The sequence below is a fragment of the Symphalangus syndactylus genome, chromosome 5 (genome assembly GCF_028878055.3).
Source record: "Symphalangus syndactylus isolate Jambi chromosome 5, NHGRI_mSymSyn1-v2.1_pri, whole genome shotgun sequence".
Lineage (NCBI taxonomy): Eukaryota > Metazoa > Chordata > Mammalia > Primates > Hylobatidae > Symphalangus > Symphalangus syndactylus.
Window position 1 is genome coordinate 18,977,882 of NC_072427.2, and position 25,053 is coordinate 19,002,934.

The 25,053-nt window shown below is 33.6% G+C and overlaps 1 long non-coding RNA gene and 1 other non-coding gene across 2 annotated transcripts in view; both read left to right on the top strand.

Annotated features, from left to right (window-relative positions):
* The window catches only part of LOC134736699 (uncharacterized), a 73,638-nt gene that overhangs the window by 30,670 nt on the left and 17,915 nt on the right, over window positions 1-25,053 (top strand). The gene's annotated exons all lie outside the window — the stretch shown is intronic.
* LOC129483592 (U6 spliceosomal RNA) lies at window positions 4,966-5,072 on the top strand. The gene has a single exon (XR_008658115.1). It is a non-coding gene; the product is annotated as a U6 spliceosomal RNA (small nuclear RNA).

Below are 25,053 nucleotides of genomic sequence, written 5' to 3' on the forward strand. Positions count from 1 at the left end.
GCAAGGACACAAGGGTTCAATGACTTTCGCTCTGTTGTGCCCAAGCTGCTGACCCCCACCCATCAGACCCTTACGTCAAGTTACCATTGTCTCACAATAAACTCATCATCATAAAAATAGCTTTATTTCCTACACACCAACTATAATGCTACATCCTTTAATAAACTGTAATGGGCATATATTAAGTGTTCCCACTTTGCAAAAGGCTTTCACATACCTTCCTGTAAGTTAATGTTTCAAATAAATCTGTGATTGTTTGATCGGCTTTTTAGGTAAGGAACTGAGACTTAGAGAAATTAACTTTCCCTAAAAGAGAAAGTGAGTAAAAGGCAAAGAGAAGATTCAAATCCAATCTGATGTAAAAATCTATGTTTTTATTGCCTACTTTATGCTGCCTCCTGTAACTTCACTACAATCCTGCAGGGGGATTATTATTTGCATTTTATGGGCACGGATACAGATGGACAGAGGTCCAGTAACTTTTCTAAGTCGTATAGCTAGTTAGGAGAAGAGTCTGGGGACCCACCCTACTCTGAAATCCGTGTTCTTTGCATTCTATATAATTTTAGTTTACACTGAAAAGCAAGTTAATAGAGACGGGGAGAGAAGTGAGTGAAGAAGCATTTGGCAGGGGCCAGTGGCACAGTAATGACTACATGGCAATAGCTTCATGGAAAGGAATAGTACACCTAGTAAGGTAGGGAGGAGCCAGTAACAGATCTGGAAGAAGGAGCAGATGAGCTTGGGATAAGGAAGAGAGATGTGAGAAGGTTTTGCACCCAGCTGAAGGTCACATTTCATTTGCCATAAACATAGCCTTTCTCAAATTCTAAATTCAGTGGCAGATTTTTTTTCAAAACAAAAAGAAACATACATAAAACAAATCTCTTTTTAATCTACGCCTTTGCCTCCACTCTCTCCACATATACAAGAAGAGAAATAGAACAGTGCAGTTCCTGTTGGTGAGTTACCATGGAGACAGCTTCCACGTGATCTCCAGCCATGACTCACCACTGCAGGAGTCTCCAAACTTAATTATTTATTAATAGGTTTTTTACCAGGGCAGCCTCCAGAGGTGGAACATCTTGTTTCCAAGGCTGGGACAGCGGTGAGAAATGGAGGCAGAAAACACTATGCAATTACAAAGAATTAATTAGAACCTCTGTAAACGCACTGACAAACATGCCTTAGGAGAAACTGTGGTAGGATTTGAGGGTACTCAGGTGTCTGGGGGAGAAAAAGTGAGTGAGCAGTGGGTCTCCAACAGTTCTTTCTCCTGTGACACTGAAAGAGTCCCTTGTACTGTTCCTTCCATGAATTAGTTATTCAAGTTGGATTAGTGACCTACAAATTCCAGGAAAAAATAATTTACACTAAAAAATAGAAATATATGTGTATTTATAAATATACATATATAAATATGTGTGTTTGTGTGTGTGTGTGTGTATATATATATATATATATCTTCAGTCTTTGTATACCTCCTTAAGATAACATAATCAAAGTGGCGTAGGTAAACTAATTAATAAATGAGGTGCTTAGAAATGACATCAGTTATATTAGAGCAAGGTCTTGCTGGGAAACATAAGTGATTCCTGAGATACCTATTTACATGATTGCACATGAATTTTTTCCTTTACACTTAAACCTAGTGAATGCAAATGGAATGGAAAAAGCAGGAAGGTGGTTGATTAACCAATTAGTTAATTTATTGGTTCATTCTTTTTTTTTTTTTTTTTTTTGAGAAGGAGTCTCGCTCTGTCGCCCAGGCTGGAGTGCAGTGGCGCAATCTCGGCTCACTGCAAGCTCCGCCTCCCGGGTTCACGCCATTCTCCTGCCTCAGCCTCTCCGCGTAGCTGGGACTACAGGCGCCTGCCACCACGCCGGCTGATTTTTTTGTATTTTTAGTAGAGACGGGATTTCACCTTGGTCTCGATCTCCTGACCTCGTGATCCGCCCCCCTCGGCCTCCCAAAGTGCTGGGATTACAAGCGTGAGCCACTGCGCCCGGCCGGTTCATTCTTTCATCCATTCAACTACAGAGCTATTTATTCATTCTTCTGTACTTACCAGGAATCACTGATTTGAATATCATATGGTGCTTGACCCCATGGATGGCTCAGTCTAGTAAGAGACGTGAGACATGTACATAGATCACTAAATTCATGGTAAATGATTATTAATTATCTTAAGAGATGGATAGATGGAAGGGAATAACAAATGAAAAGATAAACTTGTCACAGTAAAGTCATAGAATGAATAGTGACACTTTGTGTCTGAGATGAAATTCATCACCCACCAGTGTTCCTTCCAACTCGTAAGATCTCTCTGAATGTATGTCAAGTAGTCAACTCATTTTGATGTTGGGTTATGTGAATAGCACACAAAATCATATCTCGGTTCCATTGTTGAGTTTTCTTATATTTATTGCTGTGTGGCGTTATCTATCTTCCATAATGAAACTGTCAAGGATCTGACTGGGATAATTCAGTCTGTCCTTTACTGAGGTTTAAACTTCCACTCCAAGTTAGGGCGTAATTATTTGGCAATTAGTTTTCTTACATATATGAGTATGAAAAGAGACGTTCAGAGTACTCCATAGCATTTTAGAGCTAGAAAAACATTATAGGTTATAAAACGAATAAAAGCTACTGTCTCTTGGTTATTATATGCCAGGTGATTTTCTTATATTAGCTTTAATCCCTAAAACACTGCAGGGTAAGCATGACCAGTCAAAATTTTTCATCAATGAGGAATTTAGGCTTGGAAATATTAATTAACGGGTCCAATATTCCAGAGTTAGTTAGGAAAGCTGGTTTGTGTTGAACCCTAAAGCCAGCATTTGTTTGACTGGACACTGATCCAACCTAGCTTCAATTCCCTAGTTTCATAGGGAAATTAAGACTCAGAAATTTGAGACACCTTCATAGTCATTCCTGATTAAAAGGTTTTAATTAACGAGAAACAATTTGCTAAATTGTTATTTTTGCTAAAATTAATAACCAACGTCAAAATTAACAGTAAGCCTTTAATTCTCATTGAAGTCAGAAATGCTACAAGGATTCATGCAATCACAACTATTACTTAACATTGATCCGAAACCTTAGTAATGGAAATGAGAGATGGGAAAATTAGGTAGAGTTACAAGAAATAGAGAGGAGGGAAAGTTCATAATTAATTCTTTGATGAAACCAAATGGAACAATTAAAAATTCTAATAAGGCAAATATTAGAATTTAAAACACTGATTGGTTTCAAATTATATGTTCAAAAGCAACAGCTATGAAAATACAAGGGACCCAGAATAGCCAAAACAATTTTGAAAAAGAAGAACAAAGTTAGAGGAGTCAAACTTTCTGACTTAGAAATTTACATAGTGTTAGTAAATGTGTACTGGCATAAGAATAGTCACACAGATCAAAATAATAAAATGAAGAGTTTAGAAGTAAACTCATATTTAGACTCAACTGTTGTCAAGGATGCTAGGGCAATTCAATGGGGGAAATAATAGTCTTTCCAACTAAAGATACTAGGATAACTGGATATTAAATGCAAAAGAATGAAGTTGGACTACTGCCTTACAACACAGACAATGATTAACTCAAAAATAGACCTGAAAAATATATTGAAAAGGGAAGACTCCATCAATAACATAAAAAAAGTTTAAAACAGGCAAAATTTATATGAGAAAAATTATAAAACACTCCTGAAGTAGAGTTGGACAAATAGATGTATCATATTCCTGGAAGGAACATTCAACATCATTAAAATATATTATTTTAAAGTTAATATATAAATATCATAGGACCAAATTAAAAGGAAAAATTTTTATATGTTTTTTTTTTCTGGAGCCAGAGAAGTTAATTATAAAGTACATTTGCAAGAACAAAAAGCAAAAATAGCTAAAATCTCTCTGATTAAAACATTGTGAACAGAACCAGTAATAGACTTATATACAAAAATCAAATTTATAATACCATAACATTTCATACTACTGGGGGAAAGATGAACTTCTTGATGAATGGTAATGGAATATATGAATAACAAAATAAAAAATGAAAATTGGTCTATTCCTCATCCCATATACCAAAAAAGAATCCAAAACGAATCAAAGATTTAAATGTTAAAAACTAACGTATAATGGAATAAAGTATGAAGTAATTATTTTATGATCTAGAAATGGGAACAATTAATAATGACTCAAAAATCCACATTCAATAGGCGAAATCTTGAGATATATGAACATATATAAATGTATATAATTATATATGATATAATCTATATAATACATATATGTTATATCATATATTTATAATATGATGTAAATGTATATAATATATGTATAATTTTTAATGTATAATATTATGTATTTTAATATGTACAATTTATATGTATAATTTTTGCAAGTACCAAAATAGTTTGTAACTTACTTGCAAAACACACCAGAAGAGTCAGTAATCTTAACATAAAAAGAACTTCTAAAAACATAAGAAACAACAAGACAAATGCATGAGATATATAAAGACATTGATTTACAGAAAGTAAAAAACAAATGGTCCTTAACTTATGAAAAGATGTTCAACCTCACTTATAGTAAGAAAAATGAAATTTAAAAACGACACTGATATGCCTTTACTTTCCTTCCAGATTGCCAAAATCCAAAAGGTTGACAAGCACACTATTCATGAAACTTCAAAGATATACACACTCTTGTAGATTAGCAATGGATATATTAAATTACACAAGCAATATGGTAACATCTAGCAAAATTATATATCCATATAACATATGCATATATATTGACCCGTTGACCCAGCAATCTTGCTTCTAATAATTTGTCACAGTGATACGTTCCAAAAGTACAAAAAGACATATTCCCAAAGATGTTCGTTACAGCACTGTTTGTCATAGTAAAAGTCTATGTCCCCAAGTGTCCATCTATAGGGGACTAGTTAAATAAGCTATGAGTGTTCACTTCTGTAGCATATATACTAAAACTGGAACAATACTGAGAAGATCAGCATGGCTCCTGTACTAGGATGGCACTCAAATTCATGAAGCATTCCATGCTTTTTTTAAAAAAAACATTAAACACTAAGCAAAGCCAGCATGCTTATGGCAACCTGTTTAGGGCTCAGTTTTGTTTTGGCACTAGCTGAACACAAAGGTTCTTGTTTAATTCTTAGCCTAAGTATAGAGGATCATAGGGGAGAGGGAGTCTGTGTTCTCAGCCTCCTGAATACTTAACATAATTTAAATATAAAAAAAAAGAAAAGTAAGGTAAACCTGTGCTACAGTTCCCAGATGGGTAAGTGTAGCTAGCCCTCAGAGCTCAGCCCAAGGCAGAATCTAAATCACACCATTTCAAGATTGTGTGTGTGTGTGTGTGTGTATCCACACACACACACATATATATATACGTGTATATATATATATGAAATAATGGAGTGTAGCCAATTACGATTATAATTTTTTCAAAGACTGTGTCTTACAAAGTTGTCTGTATTAGTTTAAGGAGACCAGCGAATTTAAAAAATTTTTTTTATTTGTATTGATTTAGGGATACAAGTGCTGTTTTGCCACATGGATATATTGCATAGTGGTGAAGTCTGGACTTCCAGTGTAACCATCACCCAAATAGTGTTCATTGTGCCCATTAAGTAATTTCTCATCCCTAGCACCTCCTGCCCCTCCCACCTTTCCTAGTCTTCAAGGTCTATTATTCCAAACTCTATGTCCACAAGTACACATTATTTAGTTCCCACTTACAAATGAGAACGTGCATTTAAGACACTAAATCATTGATTTCTTTAATATGCTTGAAGTCACTTTGTGATTCGTTGTTACTTTTTAACCTTCTGTGTCTGCTCTGGGAAGAGTGGGTTCTAGGTCCGCCTTTTTGCTTTGTGAGGCCAAGCACAGGTGTCTGCTCACCCTGCATGGCTGACTAGAGAAGGTGTTGCAACAGGCTCTGCCTTTTTGAGAAACCTTGCAGAATGAACAGGCCAGCAGGGATGCCCTTCTGTATGTTCTGATGTTTTGTTTTTGTAAGAAGAAGGAAAGAAAGAGAACGTAAAACTGTACTGATAAGTTGTGAGTAGGGGGACGGATAGATAGCATTAGGAGATATACCTAATGTAAATGACAAGTTAATGGGTGCAGCACACCAACATGGCACACGTATACATATGTAACAAACCTGCACATTGTGCACATGTACCCTAGAACTTAAAGTATAATTAAAAAAAATAAAAATAAAATAAAAAAGGGTCTTGATGGCCGGGCATGGTGGCTCCCACATGTAATCCCAGCACCTTGGGAGACCAAGACAGGGTGGGTAACATAGCGAGACCTTGTTTCTACAAAAAGTTAAAAAAAAATTAGCTGGGAGTGACAACATATGAGATCAGGGTGTGGTGGTAGGTGGCTGTAGCCCCAGCTACTCTAAGCTTAATCAGGAGTATCTTGGGCCTAAGAGTTCAAGTCCAGCCTGGGCAACATAGTGACCACCCATCTCTACAACAAATAAATAAAAATAAAAAAGGATCTTGAGAAACTGGCTGGTCAAATTGGATTTACAGTAATATTTTTCATTGCTGGAGTGAGGTAGCAGCTCTCCTCTGTAGCTGAAAATTGTTTCAGTTGGGGGTGGAGGAAAAAGAATGCCTCTAAGTTTGCTCTTAAAGATAATCACATAGAAGCAGGAGCTATATGTTGGAAGTGCCCTCGTTTCAGTCCACGTACTTAATAGTGGTACATAATCCTAAAGGGGTTTAAATGTACATAAAAATATAGTTTGAAATTATTTGCTTTGCTGTTCACATTGTAGATCACTATAATTTCAAGAAGTGGCATTATAAATAAAAGGAGGCACTTTAGGATGCTGTCTATTTTTAAATCTGTACTTGAATTCACCTGATCAAAAATTGTTTTTTTTTTTTTTTAAAGAAACACATGTCTGGTCTGTCTTTTTAAACTAATTGTTCTCTTAAGCTATGATGTAAATCAAGTCATTACCGGTTAACTTTCAAAGCACATCTATTTAAGAGTATTGTTTTGAAAAAATATGCTACAGGTTAAAAAAATGCTACATAAAAATGAGAAGCTGCTGAATGTTCTGAAATCTGTTGTTTTTTACAGGTAAATTATCTAAAAGATTTATTTAGCTAATAAATCATACAAACAATTTTGTATGATTCAATAAAACACCAAGGTATAATAAAAATAAAAACAAAACTGAACTATGAATACAAAATGAAGTATTATACTAGTGTGTAATTAAACATGTATTTATATGCTGCTGCTCTTATATGATCTTTGGGATGTATTAAGTAAAAAACAATAAAACTATTGGAAACATTTTTGTATAATATGGCACAACATTTAATCGAGAAAGAAGGGACTAATATATATATTTTATATCTATATATATCCATATATTCACATGTATATTTAATGTCCATATAAATATATATTAAAGGATATATGTACATAAATCCTTTATTTTTAAAGTGGATAGATATGGAATATAAAAGGGCATATATACATATAAATCCTTTACTTAAAAATGGAAGAAAAAACTTATTTTTTTTTTAACAGAGAATAGCAGAGACAGGACTGAAGTTAGACTTTTCTAATACATTTTGTTTTGTAGGTTTGACTTTACCACCACGTAAATACATATACTTTTGAAACAAAATTACATAAGACTTAAAAAAGGAATTGCTAATAATTAAAAAAATCTTTGAATTGAGTTGTTGGAAAAATGATGCAGAGAGAAACTGTTTCAAATAATTTTAAAACGCAGTAATTTTATTGCATGCTTTAATGGATTAAATGTAGAAGATAACAATAATTAAAACAAAACATCAACACACCAAAGCTTATTGTTAGTCAATTGTGTGTGTGTGTACAGAAAATAATTATGTGAATAAACCAAGATTTTCAATGTTAAAGAAGAGATCATATCTAAAATCAAATAAGATATGCCAAGAAGTTTAATCCCACATTTCAATGAAAATATCAGTATGAACTCATACTGTATTTTCTTTGGCAGGAAAAAAAATACTTGAAATCATGACTAAAGCAATAGCAATGAGCACCCCAATGCTCAGCTCATGAACTTAATCACAACATTAATCAGAGATCTTTGAAGATATGACTCATTCCTGATTTGAGGTAGAAAATGAGTCTAGATCATTGAAAGTATGGAAGTTACAAAAGACAGTTGGAGTTTGATTCAAAATAATTCAGATAAAATTTTAAGAGGCTTCCACTGCCCAAAAATGGAAAATTTGAGTGTTAATAAGGATATTAAAACACAGCAGTATTTTAAAATTCATCAGTTTATAATATCAAAAAACAAAACACAAAAATACCCTTATTGCTTACCTTTGGAGAAGTAGAAAATCAACTCATTATTTGAAAACTGATAGGCAAGAAAAGGTTTATATGGCAAAACATATGATCATTAATAGTAAAACAATTTTGAAAAAATACTGTGATAAAATATTTACACTTGGATAATAAAATATTATAGAATATTTAAACCATGTGGCATTAGTACAATAATAATAGAACAATAAAATACACATCCAAGTATATCTGTTATTCATATGATACATTTAGCACTCAAATTATTGACAAAGTGCTAGATTGTTTAATAAGTAGTTCAGACATAATTGGTTAACTATTTGAAGAACTAACTTTCATTCTACCATAGCAATATCAATTCCAGATAAAATCAAGAGAATGTAGAAGTTGGGGAAGGAGGAACAGAAAGATGGTAAACAAGAAGAAAAAGAGAATGGAAAAAAAGAAAGTGAAGGGTTAAAGAGAAGAGTGTAAGAAATTTAAAAAAAAAATCCAGTATTAGAGTGGGTCAAGACTTTCTAGGCAGATACCTCAAGAAAAAAGAAAAAATAAAATATTCAATAAAATGAACTCTAGAATCAGATTCTCTAATTTTAAATACCAAGCTCTAACACATAATAATTGGTATGCAACTTGGGAAAGACTGAACCTCTCTGTGCCTCAGTTTCCCCACTGAAATAAGGATAATTATCGTATGCATTTTAAAGGTGGTTTAAAGATTAAATAAAATTGCATGTGTTAAAAATTTAGTACAATCTGAAATCTATAGACCAACTACATAAATGTGGGCTATTACTGAATGCAATTTGAAATTTTACATATTAAAAACTTTATAACAATAAATACAAATGACAAACTGAGAAAATACAACATGTAAATGTAATAGATGAAAGACTAATAAAATTATAACTATATAAAATAAATATACAAAGGAGAAATAATAAAAGATCAGTAATTTATAAAATAAGAAATATCAATGACAAGACTTGAAAAAATATTCAACTAATTAAAATCAAAGCAAAGGAAACTAAAATTAGATACTTATTGTCTCTGAAAAAAACTGAAGACAAGATTCAGTATTGGTGAAATTATATTAAAACTGCTAATCTCTTAACGCTGCTGGGACAAATACATCATTAACTCTCTGCAGGGTAACTTAGAGGCATGGGTGAAGTCTAAATTTACGCTAAGAAAATGCTTAGGAAATTAATATATGAAAATATTCTTCATACTATTATTTGTAATAGTAAAAACCTAGTGTCAACCAGTGTATCCAGTGAATCCAAAGATATATGATTTGTCAAATGTATTTTGATATTTAGAAGAATTGTTAATGACATGCGTATGCTATATTATAAAGTTGTTAAAAGCAGGTCACAAATAATGCTTTCACCATGATATTGATTTTGAATAAATACATGGTGGTATTTTTTTCTTTTTACATGTGCATTTTAAAAATTTTCTTCTGTGAAAACACATTTATTTTGTAATTTGAAAAGTTTTTAAAAAGCTTCTCAAGGTTCGAAAAGTAAGTTATTATAATTATACTAGCTTACCATGAGTTGGTAGTGATGTTTTTCTTACAAGTAAAATAAATAAATAATAATAAATAGTGCTCATAGCTATGATTCCTGGCGTCTCTCAAGGACTATAATGAGGAAAAAGTCCAACCTGGCTAGCAGATTCTTATGAGTTTTTATAGAGCATGGTGTCCCTCCTATATGACATCTTAAGGTGACCTAAAAAGGAATAAATTCTGAGAAAGGTTTACACAGAGTAAACTTTTCTAAACATTGCAACATCTGTCTCAATCTTCATCTTAGCCTAGCAAACACCTATCACCTTCACAAGTGACACCTCATAATAAGTACAGAGAGGACTATTTTCAAGAAAGTGGGGGTAATGGACTTGTTGATTTCAAAATCATCCGCAGTTCAAAGTTGTTCAAACTTCAAGGTCCTATCTAGTAATCATGTATTCTGTTTGTGGGGTCTTGGCATTTAGAACATGTCTCCTACTCATTGGTAATGCATGCACCAGATTTTCCCATACTCTTCCAAAATCTTGGTGTTGGGAATGTTGCTTAGACCCATATACCCTCCAATTACCCAGCATTCAAATTTCATAAGATTAATAACATTACTACATAAATCTATATATCAAATAGGGAATAAGTGAAGAACTTGAATCTATTTCATTGTATCCTAACATCAAAAGTAGACTGTAAAATATTCTAAGATAAATGGGGATGCAGTTCTATCATATGTAGACTCTATTGATAAGAAAATATAGAATATTAGAAAAGATTACAAGCCAAGGCAAATTTGAAATATCTTACCCATTAAGCTAATTGTCCAGCACTGCTTACTTCTAGTCACTGCAATATGCTTTGATATGGGCAGAAAGCTGGTTTAGTGACACCAAGCCAAGGGAATGACTAAACAAATTTGTTTTCCTTTTAGACAAGTTTAAATATTATGGTTCTCTACATTGATTATTTTTTCAACAAGTATTTGCTGAACAACTACCACATGCCAGTCACTGTGATTAGTCTATGGGGTACATCACAGAACTTCAGAATTAACATCTTAGTGATAACCTTTTGGCATGAGTGAAAGGAATTTCTAAATGTTTACATCAGGAATCAGCAAACTACAACTTGCAGGCCAAATTTAGCTTTACTACCTGTTCCTGTTGATAAAATTTAACAAAACACAGCTATAGTCATTCATTTATATATTATGTATGGCTGTTTACATGCTACAATAGTTACAACAGAGACCATATGTAATGCAAAGCCTAAAATATTTACTGTTTTGTCATTTATAGAAAAAGTTTGCTGACCTTTGGTTTAGATAACACTAAAATCTCAGGTTTCCTTATGAATTCCCATGATTCATTCAACGCAGTCTATTCTTCAAACAACCTCCAGAGTCATCCTTTTTATATGAAAGTGGGATGATATTATTCTGCTCTTAAAAATGACAATGACTTTTCATGCTCTTACAATGAATACTACATTCTTACACAATGCTTGTCTTTTTTTTTTTTTTTTTTTTTTTTTCGGTTGCTGTAACTGAATACCCAAGACTGGGTAATTTATAAAAAAAAAAAAAAATAGATTTACTTCTTACAATTCCAGAGACTGAGAAGTTCAAGTTTAAGAGACTGTATCTGATGAGGCCCTTCTTGCTGATGAAAACTCTCAGCAAAGTCCTGAGACAGCACTGGATATCACATGGTGCGGGAACAAGAGCAGTCCTGCTCAGGTCTCTCTTCCTGTCCTTATAAAGCTGCCAGTCCCATCATCAGGGCCATATTCTTATGACCTCATCTAATCCTAATTACGTCCCAGAGACCCCTACCACCAATTAATGTAATAATTTGGGGATTAACTTTCCAACACATGAAATTTGAGGGACACATTCACACCACAGCAACCTTCAAAGCCCAGCTTGTTTCAGCTGTGGTGGCCTCCTTTCAATTCCTTGTTCACTATCTTTATAAACTTTTTCTTTAATCTTTTTCCACCTAAATCTTAGTCTCCCAACTCATTCTTTATTCTTGGATTAAATTTCACTTCTCAGAGAAGATTTCACAGCCATGTTATTTACAGTAATTATTACTACACCACTACCCTGCCCTGTTATTTTATCTTGTACTCTTATTTTCTTTTATGGCATATCTTAAAATTTGTTTGCAGATATTCATTTATGGGTTTGTATGATACCTGTTTATGCCACTGGACTCAGTGAGGGTAATAATTATGTTAATTTTCTTAACTAAGTACCCTATACCCATCTACAGATATCCTGGACAATATTAGTTATGTTATTTTTTTTGAATGAAGAATGTAGGAATATATTATGATGTCAGTTGGGTGGCACTAGACTTTTTATGGAAGCAGAAAAATGGCAGATGTGTTTGAATTTCTTGAATAAAACAAATAAGAGATTGTAGTGCAGTACTCAGAAAACTTGTCTAGGTCTTCTAAACCATGATTTCGGAAATAAACAAAAAGTAACAAATAAATTGGTTGAGAGGATAGTCAATCACTGCCGAGACCTAAATTCATAACCTGGAACACTATTTAGAAGAAACATCTCAAATGACACAGAGATGAAAAACATGAGATAACAGATAAGAGATTTGGAGAATAAACCTCAGAGACCAAAAGTACAAATAATAGGATTTCAGGAGGATAAAAAAATAAAATAGAAGCAATAAGTGCCTATAGGAAGATTTATCTGAGGGATATGTGTAGGGCAAATTAAAATAACAGAAGTTCCAGTCAGATTTGGTGAGAAAAGATACACACACTTAAGTTCATTCTAATAAGATTATAGAGTTCCAGTGCTAAAGAGAAAATCTTATAAACTTGCAGATAAAAAGCAAAAAGGACCTGTATTACTTGGCCTGGGCTACCATGACAGAATGACAGACTTGTTGGCTTAAACAACATGAATTTATTTCCTGACAGTTCTGGTGGCCAGAAGTTCAAGATCAAAACATCAGGAGGGATGGTTTCTAGTGATGCCTCTTTCTGGTTTGCAGACAGCTCTGTCCTCACATTGTCTTTCCTCTGGGTGCACAAGCAAAGAAAGAGAGGAAGAGACAGAGAGACAGAGACAGAGAGATCTGGCATCTTTTTCTATCAGTCCTATTTGATTATGACCACACCCTAATAATGTCGTTTAACCACTGTTACCTCCCAAAAGGCCCTATCTCCAAATATATTGCATTGGAATTGGGCTTCAACATACAAAATTTCGTGGGACACAATTTAGTACATAACAACGTTTATAATGGAAAAACGAGACCGCCAGTGCTCTGATTGTCTAAAAGGCTGGAAGCTAGATGAGTTTGGGATAATATTTGAAGACTACTGAGAGGAAGGACTACAACTAAACTTCCTGTGCCTAGTCAAGTTATTATTTGTCTCTTAGGAGTGAAAGAAATATACTTGCAAAGACATTAGGATTCAAAGAATAGATCACTCAGTCCATCAGAAGAAAACACTCAATGACCAACTCCAACAAACAGATCCATCATAATAGAAATCTCAAGGTAAGGAAAAGGGAGGAAGAGAGAAACATGGTGAGCAGAGAATCCTGGTTTACACATATAAATCTAAATGATGGTGACAGACTTTCTAGTAGTGTGAAATAGAACAATAATATGGTTTATTAAAATAGAAGGAGCATCTGCAAGGAAATTATAATAGCTTACATCTGAACATACTTCATTAGTTCTGTGAAACCAGAATTGGATGGTAGTTGGGAGGGAAAGGGAAGTATTCTAAAAATGTCGTCTGTGTGAGACTTGAACAGTGGCAAGAAGGAAAGAAGAAAGAAAAAAGTAGTGTAAGATTTCATCTCATAGAAGGGTAAGAAGATGAGGTTAATAGAATATTAGGTATAGGAAAGAGTGGGAATCATATTAGTAGATAAATAGGGTCTGATTATGAGTCCTTGAAAAGGGAAAGTGATCAGTTAGAATACAAAGCATGTACTACAGTTTCTAAATTTAAAAGTCAAGAAATGAAATAAATACCAACTTTAGCAAATTGGCAAAAAAAAAAAAAAAAAAAAAAACCAAAACCAGGGAAAATAAAAAAGGAAATCATTAAAGACATTAGGTAGTAAATATAAAGATGGCAGGAATACAATTAATGTATGAATTTAGGAATGAAATTCTTTCATTAGAAGCAAGATTGATAGGGGTAAAAATTGGATGAAAATGTGCTAGTTATTTAAAAATATATAATGCATTTTTAAAATTAAAAACATAAGAGATAAAGAGAGATATTAGGGCAAATGAAAACAAAACTAACAGCAGAAGTGACAATTATATTTTACCTAATACAATCTAGGTGAAATGAACTACTAAAAACACCAAACAGAGGGGCATAATATAATGATAACAGAGTTAGCTAATGTTGAAGATACTTCTATCATAAACTTCTACATACTAAATAACAGCTATATGTATAAATCTGTTAGAAAATCAAGGAGAATTTGATAAGCCTTCAATATAGGAGAATATTTCACTATACTTATTTTGAAATCAGAGAAAATTAAGGACATGAAGGAAATTAATAATATAGTAATTATATTCAATAATGTAGGCCCATATATGCCTAAAAGAAATAATATTCATTTTCTGTAGGTTCATGGAACATTTACATAAATTGAGCTGAACCTGATTACCAAGAAGATTTGATAGGCCAAATATAAAATTCAAAGGTTACCAGAATAATGTCATCCACTTGGAAATTGAGAAACAATTCCAATAGATATTGGAATAGATACTCCTTAAATCATAAAGAAGATCAAACCAACAATACAGACTCCAGAAAGCAATGAAAAGAGTATTTTACAAAAATATAAAACAGCATTTTGATGAATTTGTAAATAAAAATATAATAACAAAATCTAAATTGAATCTAAATTACTCATCTCATGATTTTAGAAAAAGAACATCCACAAAACAACCAAAAAAAAACTAAGAAAAAAAGAATTTATTTTAAAAAGTTGAAATTAATTAAAATTAGTGCTAAAAATAGCAAAAAGGTTATAACATTAAAGCAGATACTGCTTGAAAAATTATAAAATACCTCATGAGCCTGATGAGATACCTAAAAGAAGAAATAGGAGGAATTTGAGGAGGAGGAGGAAAAGGAGCAATAAAGGGAAAAAACAAACTACAGGATTAAGATTGAAAAAAATGTATTATCAAAAACACAATAGTAGAGAAAAAATTAACAGGGTAAGAGAATACATGACGAACATTTGAAATCTTAGGAGAATGGATTATTTTTTAGAAAAATATGTTATTATAATTTTGATCAATTACTATAAAAAATGAATAAACAATTACATATCTCACACTGAAAAAGCCACCACATGGGTTCACAGCAAAATTCTAGCTCATCTTTAGGGAAAAACTATTACACACCACCAAAAAGATGAAAAATTTTCTCAGATCATTTTAAGAAGGCTTCTTAGCTTTAATTCCAAAATTCAAATAGATACATTTTTTTAAAAGTTGATTCAACAATAAAAAAGAATGAAATAGTAATACATGCTGAAACATGCATGACCTCAAAAACATTATGTCAAGCGAAAGAAGCAATACATAGAGACCACATAGTGTAAGATTTATTTACATAAAATATTCTGTTTCTGTAGACGCAGAAAACAGATTAATGGTGGCCTGGAACTGGAGGAACTGAAATTGGCTGCACATGGGCACATTTTTTCAAGGTGATGGAAAGTGGATTGTGGTGATGGTTGTACAATTATAAATTTACTAAAAGTCACTGAATTGTATACATAAAATGGGTGAATTTTATAGTATGTAAATTGCATCTCAGTAAAGCTTTTGTTTGTTTGTTTTTTGAGACAGGGTTTCACTCTCACCCAGGCTGGAGTGCAATGGCATGAACATAGCTCACTGCAGCCTTGACCTCGTGGGCTTAGGTGATCCTCCCACCTCAGCCTCCCAGGTTGTTGGGACTATACATGCGTACCAGCACGCCCGGCTAATTTTTGAATTTCTTGTGGAGATGGTGGTTCACCATGTTACCCAGGCTGGTCTTGAACTCCTGGGCTCAAGGGATCTGCCTACCTTAGCCTCCCAAAGTACTGGGATTACAGCCATGAGCCACTGCATTTGGCCTAAAGCTCTTTCTTAAAGTAAATGAATATTAGTTAAAGTAAATCAGGAATATTATTTATAAATTCACATGCAAAAAGTCTAAAATGCACATGAAAAAATTCTAAAGTAAATCAAGATTATTTTTAAATACACATGCAAAAATGTATAAATACACATGAAAAATGTCTAAAATATAAACTAGTAGATTTTATGAAGATATATAAAGATATTGTCATACTATAAAGAAATAGCATTTCTTTCAGGAAAGCAAATGAAAAAAGTCATTAGCCATTCTTTAGAAAGGAAAATGGGACTGCAAATGTATTAATTAAATTTGCCAACAGTCAATAGCAAATATTATTTCAATCACAAATCAGTAAAATTATTTTACTCTTAAATCAAGGACTAGATAAAGATGCCCGTTGTTAGTCAATATTTTCTTGGAGGTTCTAAAAATGCAGTAGAAAAATAAAAAAGTACAAATATAAGGGATAAGTGATAAACCTATCTCTTTTAGATAAAATTATTTGATACCTAGAAAACTCGCTAGAGTATAGTTAAAACAAAAAGTTCTCCTTCTATTAAAAAGAATTTGGTAAGGTGGTGTGTAATATGATAAAATTACAAAAAGAATATCTTTGATATATCAATAAGCATCCAGAAATTAAAGTAGAACAAAAATTACATACATAATGGCAAAAAATATAAAATCTTAGGAATAAATGTAAGAAAGTAACAGAAAATTTTATGAATTAAATTTTTACAAATTTATATTAAATGATATAAGTCAAGATCTGAACAGACACCCAGTGATTGATAAATTTTATAAAAATGCCAACTCTTCTGAAATCAATGCATAGTTTAATACAATGCCAATTATAATTCCAGTATATATTTTTAATAACTGGATAAAATTATTCTAAGCACTTACATAAATGAAAACAAAGCCAGAGAATTGCCAAGAAGAGCGTGCAAAAGAAAACTAGAAACGGACAATATGACTTATATAAAAGATGATTCAAAATATCCATTGAAATCAGTTTCTCATCGTATTGGCGTATAAACGGACACATAGATTAGTGTAACAGATTGGAAAATCCAGAACTATACCTAAAAATACATGAAAATGTAATACACAATGACATTAATATTTGAACCAGTAAGAAAACATAGATTATTTACAAATGGTAGAGGCATAACTGGCTATCCCTCCAGAAGAAAACACAGTTAATCCTTGTTTTACCCAAAGCATAAAATAATGCTATAAAGATTAAAGATTGAGCTAAAAAATAATAAGACAATAAACATTATAAAAGTAATATTTAAGACACCTCATACGTTGTTTGGCATTTGCACATAGCAAAATATGTATAAGGACCATACGAAATTTAAGAACTTTTGTATGTGGAAAGATTCCAGAAAAAAACGGAGAATAGAAAACAATGATGAATCTGGGAAAATTTTTAATATAAATGATATGAGTTAATATTTATTTTATGTAAAGAACCCTTTCAAACATTCCAATAGAAAGATTAGCAAAGAAGCAATGCATAAAAAAGCAATTCCAAATGGCCAACAAACATTAAGATACTCAACCTCACCAATTGTCAGTGAATGCAAATTAAAATAATGAGATATCCCTTTATGCCCATGATACTGGCAGGCATTGAACAGAGCAATAACGCCTATTGCTGGCGGGAAAAAGGGATGCTTGAATATACTGCTGGCAAAAAATGTGCATTATTATAGCTCTTTTTGAAAACAATCTGGCAATATCTATTAAATTAAAAATATTCTTTGACCCAGAAACTTAGTTATAGGAACCTAACCCAGAGGAAAATATGCAGCAGGAGGTAAAGATACATGTACAAAAATATTTATTGCATCATTATTTGTTGTGCCAAAAGACTGGTAGCTTGGTGAATTCCTATTGGTAGTAGAATGACTGGATATTGTGAATGTTAGAGAACATTATACAATGTAGTACTATATTGCCTGAGTTGGAAACATTTCCATGATGTATTCCAGAAAAGCAGAATGCAAAAAAAAAAGAAGAGTGTAAACAATAGACAAGCAGAAAGCCAAATCATGAATAAACTCCCATTCACAATTGCTACAAAGAGAATAAAATATCTAGGGATACAGCTAACAAGGGGTGTGAAGGACCTCTTCAAGGAGATCTACCAACCACTGTTCAAAGAAATAAGAGACGACATGAACAAATGGAAAAACATTCCATCCTTATGGATAGGAAGAATCAATATTATGAAAATGGCCATACTGACCAAAGTAATTAATAGATTCAATGCTATTCCCATCAAACTACCATTGACATTCTTCACAGAATTAGAAAAAAATAGAAAAAAACTACTTTAAATTTCATATGGAACCAAAAAAGAGCTCGTGTAGCCAAGACAATGATAAACAAAAAGAACAAAGCTGGAGGCATCATGCTACCTAACTTCAAACTATACTACAAGGCTGTAGTAACCAAAACAGCATGGCATTGGTACCAAAACAGACATATAGACCAATGAGACAGAACAGAGACCTCAGAAATAACACCACACATCTACAACTAGCTGATCTTCAACAAATGTGACAAAAACAAGCAATGGGGGAAAGATTCCCTATTTAATAAATGGTGCTGGGAAAACTGGCTAGCCATATGCAGAAAACTGAAACTGGACCCCTTCCTTACACCTTATATAAAAATTAACTCAAGATGGATTAAAGATTTAAGTGTAAAATCCAAAACCGTAAAAATCCTAGAAGAAAACCTAGGCAATACCATTCAACACGTAGGCATGGGCAAAGACGTCATCACAAAAATGTCAAAAGCAATTGCAACAAAAGCCAAAATTGACAAATGCGATCAATTGAAATAAAGAACTTCTGCAAAGCAAAAGAAACTACCATCAGAGTGAACAGGCAACCTACAGAATGGGAGAAAAATTTTGCAATTTACCCATCTGACAAAGGCCTAATATCCAGAGTCTACAAGGAACTTAAACAAATTTACAAGAAAAAACAACCCCATCAAAAAGTGGGCAAAAGATATGAACAGACACTTCTCAAAAGAAGACGTTTACACAGCCGACAAACATGAAAAAAAGCTTAACATCACTGATCATTAGAGAAATGCAAATCAAAACCACAATGAGATACCATCTCATGCCAGTCAGAAGGACAATTATTAAAAAGTCAAGAAACAATAGATGCTGGTGAGGCTGTGGAGAAATAGGAAGGGCTTAAACTGCTGGTGGGAATGTAATTAGTTCAACCACTGTGGAAGACAGTGTGGAGATTCCTCAAGGATCTAGAACCAGAAATACCATTTGACCCAGCAATCCTATTACTGGGTATATACCCAAAGGAATATAAAGCATTCTTCTATAAAGACACATGCACCTGTATGTTATTGCAGCACTGTTTACAATAGCAAAGACATGGAAACAACCCAAATGCTAATTAATAATAGACTGGATAAAGAAAATGTGGTACATATACACCATGGAATACTATGCAGCCATAAAAAGCAATGAGATCATGTGCTTTGCAGGGACATGGATGAGGCTGGAAGCTATCATCCTCAGCAAATTAACACAGGAACAGAAAATCAAACACCACATGTTCTCCCTCATAAGTGGGAGTTGAACAATGAGAACACATGGACACAGGGAGGGGAAAAACACACACTGGGGCCTGTTTGCTGGATGGGAAGCAAGGGGAGGGAACCTGGATGATGGGTTAATAGGTGCAGCAAACCACTCTGGCACACATATACCTTTGTAACAAACCTACATGTTCTGCACATATATTCCAGAAATTAACGTAAAAAAAATCACAAACAAGCATGTAATATCTCATTTGTTAAATGAAATACACACACGCACATACATGCGTATATGTGTACATATATATGTTTTCATATATCCATTATCTATCTGTATCTGACTGAAGAAAAATATGAGATTATACATGCTGGCATGTTAAAATGTATCTCCTGTGAATAGCAATAGAGGGTGATCCAGGTAAAGGGGTATGCAAAGGAGAATGAAGCAATCACAGCAAAACATGGGGAAAATAAACTAAAATCCAGCATGTGTGATTTGACCTCATCTGTGACAGACAGACTCTAACATGGCCCCTCATTACTGCTTTTTTCTAGAATTCATACCTTGTATAATCTCTTCCTCTTGAACGTGGGTAGGCCTGTGATGTGTTTCTAACCAACAGAATGTAGCAGAGTTGATGGGATGTCACTTTCACAATTATGTTACTTGTAACTTGTAGCTTCCATCTTGCTAAAAGACTCTTTATTGACTTTTTCCTTTGTTGACTTTAATGACATAAGCTGTCATGTAAAAAGGTCCACGTGGCAAGAAACTGAGGGCAGCTTCCAACAGACAGAGAGCAAGGAACTGAATCCTGCCAACAACCACAGGAGCTTGGAAGTCAATCCGTCCTCAGTTGAACCTTCAAATGAGACCCCTGCCTGGCTAACACCTTGATTTCAGGCTTGCAGAGGATGTAGCTTAGCTAAGCTGTGCCTGTACTCTAGACCCACAGAAAATATAAGAAATAAATATTGTTCTAAGCTGCTAAATTTGTGGTATATGTGTATGCTGCAGTAGATAGCTAGTATATCATTTAGCCATTTATATAAAATCATATATGTGTTAGAAAAATTAAGCATAGCTACTGTTTATTGAAAACCAACAACCCTCCAAAAACTCTATTTGTATTATATCAAAGCCTAATGAAAAACCACTGTGAAATAATATCACTTCCATCTCACGAGAGAGGAACCTGAGACTTGGGAGTTAACTTACAGGAGGTGTTTGGCCAAGGGAGGTTAGAACCCTGGATGTCCAACTCAAAAGTACCTTTGTTTTGTGTGTGTATGTAAGTGCTTTTCACTCATCCCATCGGCAGTCCAAACAGGCAAAATATCTGGATTGTTCATGGTCCAATTCTCTGAAAAACTGCTACAAGCCCTCTAAGCTTCTAAGCTCTAAAGACTAAAGATGCTTGCTGTACAGGACAGGTGGTCCCCAACCCATGCCTAAGCAGCCTTTTGGCTTATGTCTACTTAGAATATTATCTAAAACCAACAGGACAGCTCAGGGGGTGTCATTGAGCTCTGCACTTCAGAGCATAAAGAACAGTATTTCCACATGTCTGAAAGCCAAAAGACAGAAGCAACAAAATGTGTAAGTGAGACAGAGCAAGATGTGTAGACAGAATGTCAGTACTTGCAGAAAGAAGCTTTAACTTAGTGTTTTCTAAGAGGATCCTGTGAAGATGTTAAATGAGTGTTTTATAGAAAGCCAAATAAAAGAATCAATGGGCAACTAGTTTGCAAAATGCTGAGTTGAAATTAAACAAATGTCTCTTATTGCAAGTTTTCCCAGAAAATTTAATATGCTAATATACATTGAGCATTAACATTAATTTAAATATATTTAAATCCAGAAAATTTGGTTTTGTACAACCAATTTTGTACAATATTGTATAACCAATATTAATGTACAAAATGGTTGGACATTTTGTACATGAATACTGCATTTTCAAAAAATGAGAAGTGGAAAATGCTTTTGTATTCTTTCTGCCTGCTTCAATACATGTTCCCGTCTCTCTAAAGCTGATTTGACATTGCCCTTCCTCTCTCCTCCTCCTAAACTTGTGTCATTTGAAAGCAGTGAACTACTCTGGGAACAGAAATTGTGATAACCATTTTAGAATTTTCTCTAAATATTCCCTAAAAGATCCAAAATATATATTGGAATTAGACAAATAATTTTTCAAAAACAAAATCTAGTGTATCTGTATTCTTCAAAAATTAAAGACATCAATTCTAGGCATTATCTCCAAAGACTAAACACTAAAAAGATATTAGTTCTAGAGGAGACCTAGAGAAGCGTAAGGAACTAAGTCAAGGTTTTGATATTTATTAGCAACAATATTGATAATAATATTGCTTTATATATGTGCACTTTGAATATTACATTCATAACCCTAATCTCATTTAATTACCACAGTGATTCACTGGGATTTGTCTATTATTAGTTCCAATTTTAGAGATTTTGTTTTAAAAAAGAAGAAACCATAAGAGATTATATGCTCAAGGTTATAATTCTATCAAATGAGATAATTAAAATTGAAAATAGATTTTATTTTTGGTAAAGTTTGTAAGGAAAATGTTTTACATTCTAGGTGACTTTCACAGATCAATTTAACAATTCATTAATTCACCCTTCAGCTATATCCAGTCTACCATTCAAATTGACCACAGAAGTTTTGTTCTAGTTTTTTTAACATCTCTCTCTTTTTTTAAACTTTGAAATTTGATTTAGTTCTTAAAAGTAATGGCTTGTTTTCGCTTTGTTTTCCCCCTTCCTTTCCCTGTTTTAGAAAATTAATTTGAAAGTTTTAATCATGTCTATTTAAAAGCCCTTTTATGTTGTTCTTTCCTCTTAGTTTTGGAATGCACATTCTCATCTCTTTCTCTGTGACTTTCTCTCGTGGTAGTTGTTTAACTCATGGCTATGAAATTTTGCAATGTAAATGCAATTCTACCTTCATGTGTTTCTATGGCATCTCACATCTCTTGGGTGGGAGGTTAGGGAGAATAGAAAGGAACTCATGGATTTTCAAATACTGGGCTAAGTTTTGTACTATTTTATCTGCTTATGGATGATATCTGCTTAGGTATAAGAGGATCCTGTGAAGATGTTAAATGAGTGTTTTATTGAAAGCCAAATAAAAGAATCAATGGCCAACTAGTTTGCAAAATGCTGAGTTGAAATTAAACAAATGTCTCTTATTGCAAGTATAAATTTGGGAAGTATAAATTTGGATTTATAGAAGCACATACGATGTAACCCTCAACTCTTTGTTGTTTGCAGGTAATTCCTTTTACACACATAGCTCCTGTAAGATGTTAAATTTCTTTACCTACCTATGGCCCTGACTGAGTAGTTTTGTTTTTGGGGTTTTTTTTTAAGTCATGTTTCAGGTATGGAATAATCTTTTATAAAGGCCAGCTTAGTGCTACCTAGTAGTTCCAGCTCCCTTTATGCAGGAATCTGTGATTTTTATCCACCCAAATTAGCAGGAAGTTCATCAGGAGCCTCAGCTTCAGCTGTTGCTCCATGCCCCACTTCTCTGTTTCCTCTTGGTTTCTTTCACTATGTACTTGAGAATTTTCCTTTCTTGATTACTGGTTCAGCTGTTTCTGCTTATTGATTATGTCTATCTATCTATCATCTATCTATCTATCTATCTATCTATCTATCTATCTATCTATCTATATCTATCTATCATCTATCTGTCCATCCATCCATCCATCTATTCATTAAGTTAGTTAGTCAACTGTTTATGGTTTAAACCAGGAAAGGAAATTTCTTCTTAGCCATGTTAAATTGGTATCTATCCCCCGTGTCTTACATCACTTCTCAATATTAATCTTTCACTTTGCAATCCGTAAAATAATTGATATTATGGAAACAGTAATTATAGCTTGTTCATAAAATCTCAGAAGACTGGATTTAGAAAGCAGATTATGAAATTGAAAGAAGCAGTTTAAAAATAAATGAAAGGAAATATTATATTACTACTTTCCACAACAGATAGCAAACCTACGAAAGTGCTTCTCTAAGTGGTATTTTAGTTCAGTTAATGATGTGTTAGGCATCTTAGGAGGTAATTCATGTGAAGGACTGTCTTTATTGAATCACAAATGTACTTTGAGCAATATTCTGTGTTGGGCAGGGGGAGGATGCTATGGTTAACAGCTAGGTAGGGTTGATGTCATGTGAAAAATGCAGTGTAGTGAGAGTCAATAGCATGAAAATTTCAGAGGACAGGGAATACATAACAGGCCAGAGAAGAAGTCTCGGACCAAATAATTTTTAAGCCAAAATTTGAATGATGAAAAGGAGATGGCGATTTCAGTTTTGGTCACGTCAAGCTTAGTGAAATCCTTTCAAGTGTGGATACCCAGTAGTCATTTGAATAAACATGTCTGGAGCTTAGGTGGCAATTCCGGATTGGAGATACTGATTTGGTCCTCCAATTGAATGGTAATTTATTCGTCTATCATGTTTAATTTTAATTCCATTTATATGCTATCCATGAATAATGTTTCAAAATCCAAAATATACTGAAGTCTGCACAATGAAAAGTGAGTCTTCCTTCAACCTCTGTCACCCAAATATCCAAGTACCCTCCCAAAGACAGCCATTGCTACCAGTTCTAGAGAGTAGCATATCCATGTTCATATTTCACACATATCGTATCATATTATTCAAACCTTTCTGCATCTTGCATTTTGACTTAGCATTATATTCTGATGATAATTTTATATCAGTCCATATGGAGCTTCCTTATCTGTTTTTATTTTTGGACAATTATGTATTCTATTATGTGTATCAATTAGTCCCACAATTGTAGATATTGTTTCTCATCTTAAATGATATTTTTAAAATGTAAATCTCAGCTATATATCTTCCTAATTAAAAGTCCTAAGTAGGCCAGGCACGGTGGCTCACGAACTGTAATCCCAGCACTTTGGGAGGCCAAGATGGGTGGATCACAAGGTCAGGAGATCGAGACCATCCTGGCCAACATGGTGAAACCCCATCTCTACTAAAAACACAAAAAATTAGCTGGGCGTGGTAGCAGGCACCTGTAGTCCCAGCTACTTGGGAGGCAGTGGCAGGAGAATGGCGTGAACCCGGGAGGCAGAGCTTGCAGTGAGCCGAGATTGCGCCACTGCACTCCAGCCCGGGCGACAGAGCAAGACTCTGTCTCAAAAAAAAAAAAAAAAAAAAAGTCCTAAGTAGCTTCTCATATGATACTCAGAATAAAATACAAACTTTTCACCCTAGCTCACAAAGCCATTGTTATCTGGTGTCTGCCTTCTCCCCTGACTGTACCCTATACTCCTCTTTTGCTAGCTCACAATGGTCTAACCAAGTTAGCTTCTTTCTCTTTCCTTGCTATATCAAGATCTGCTT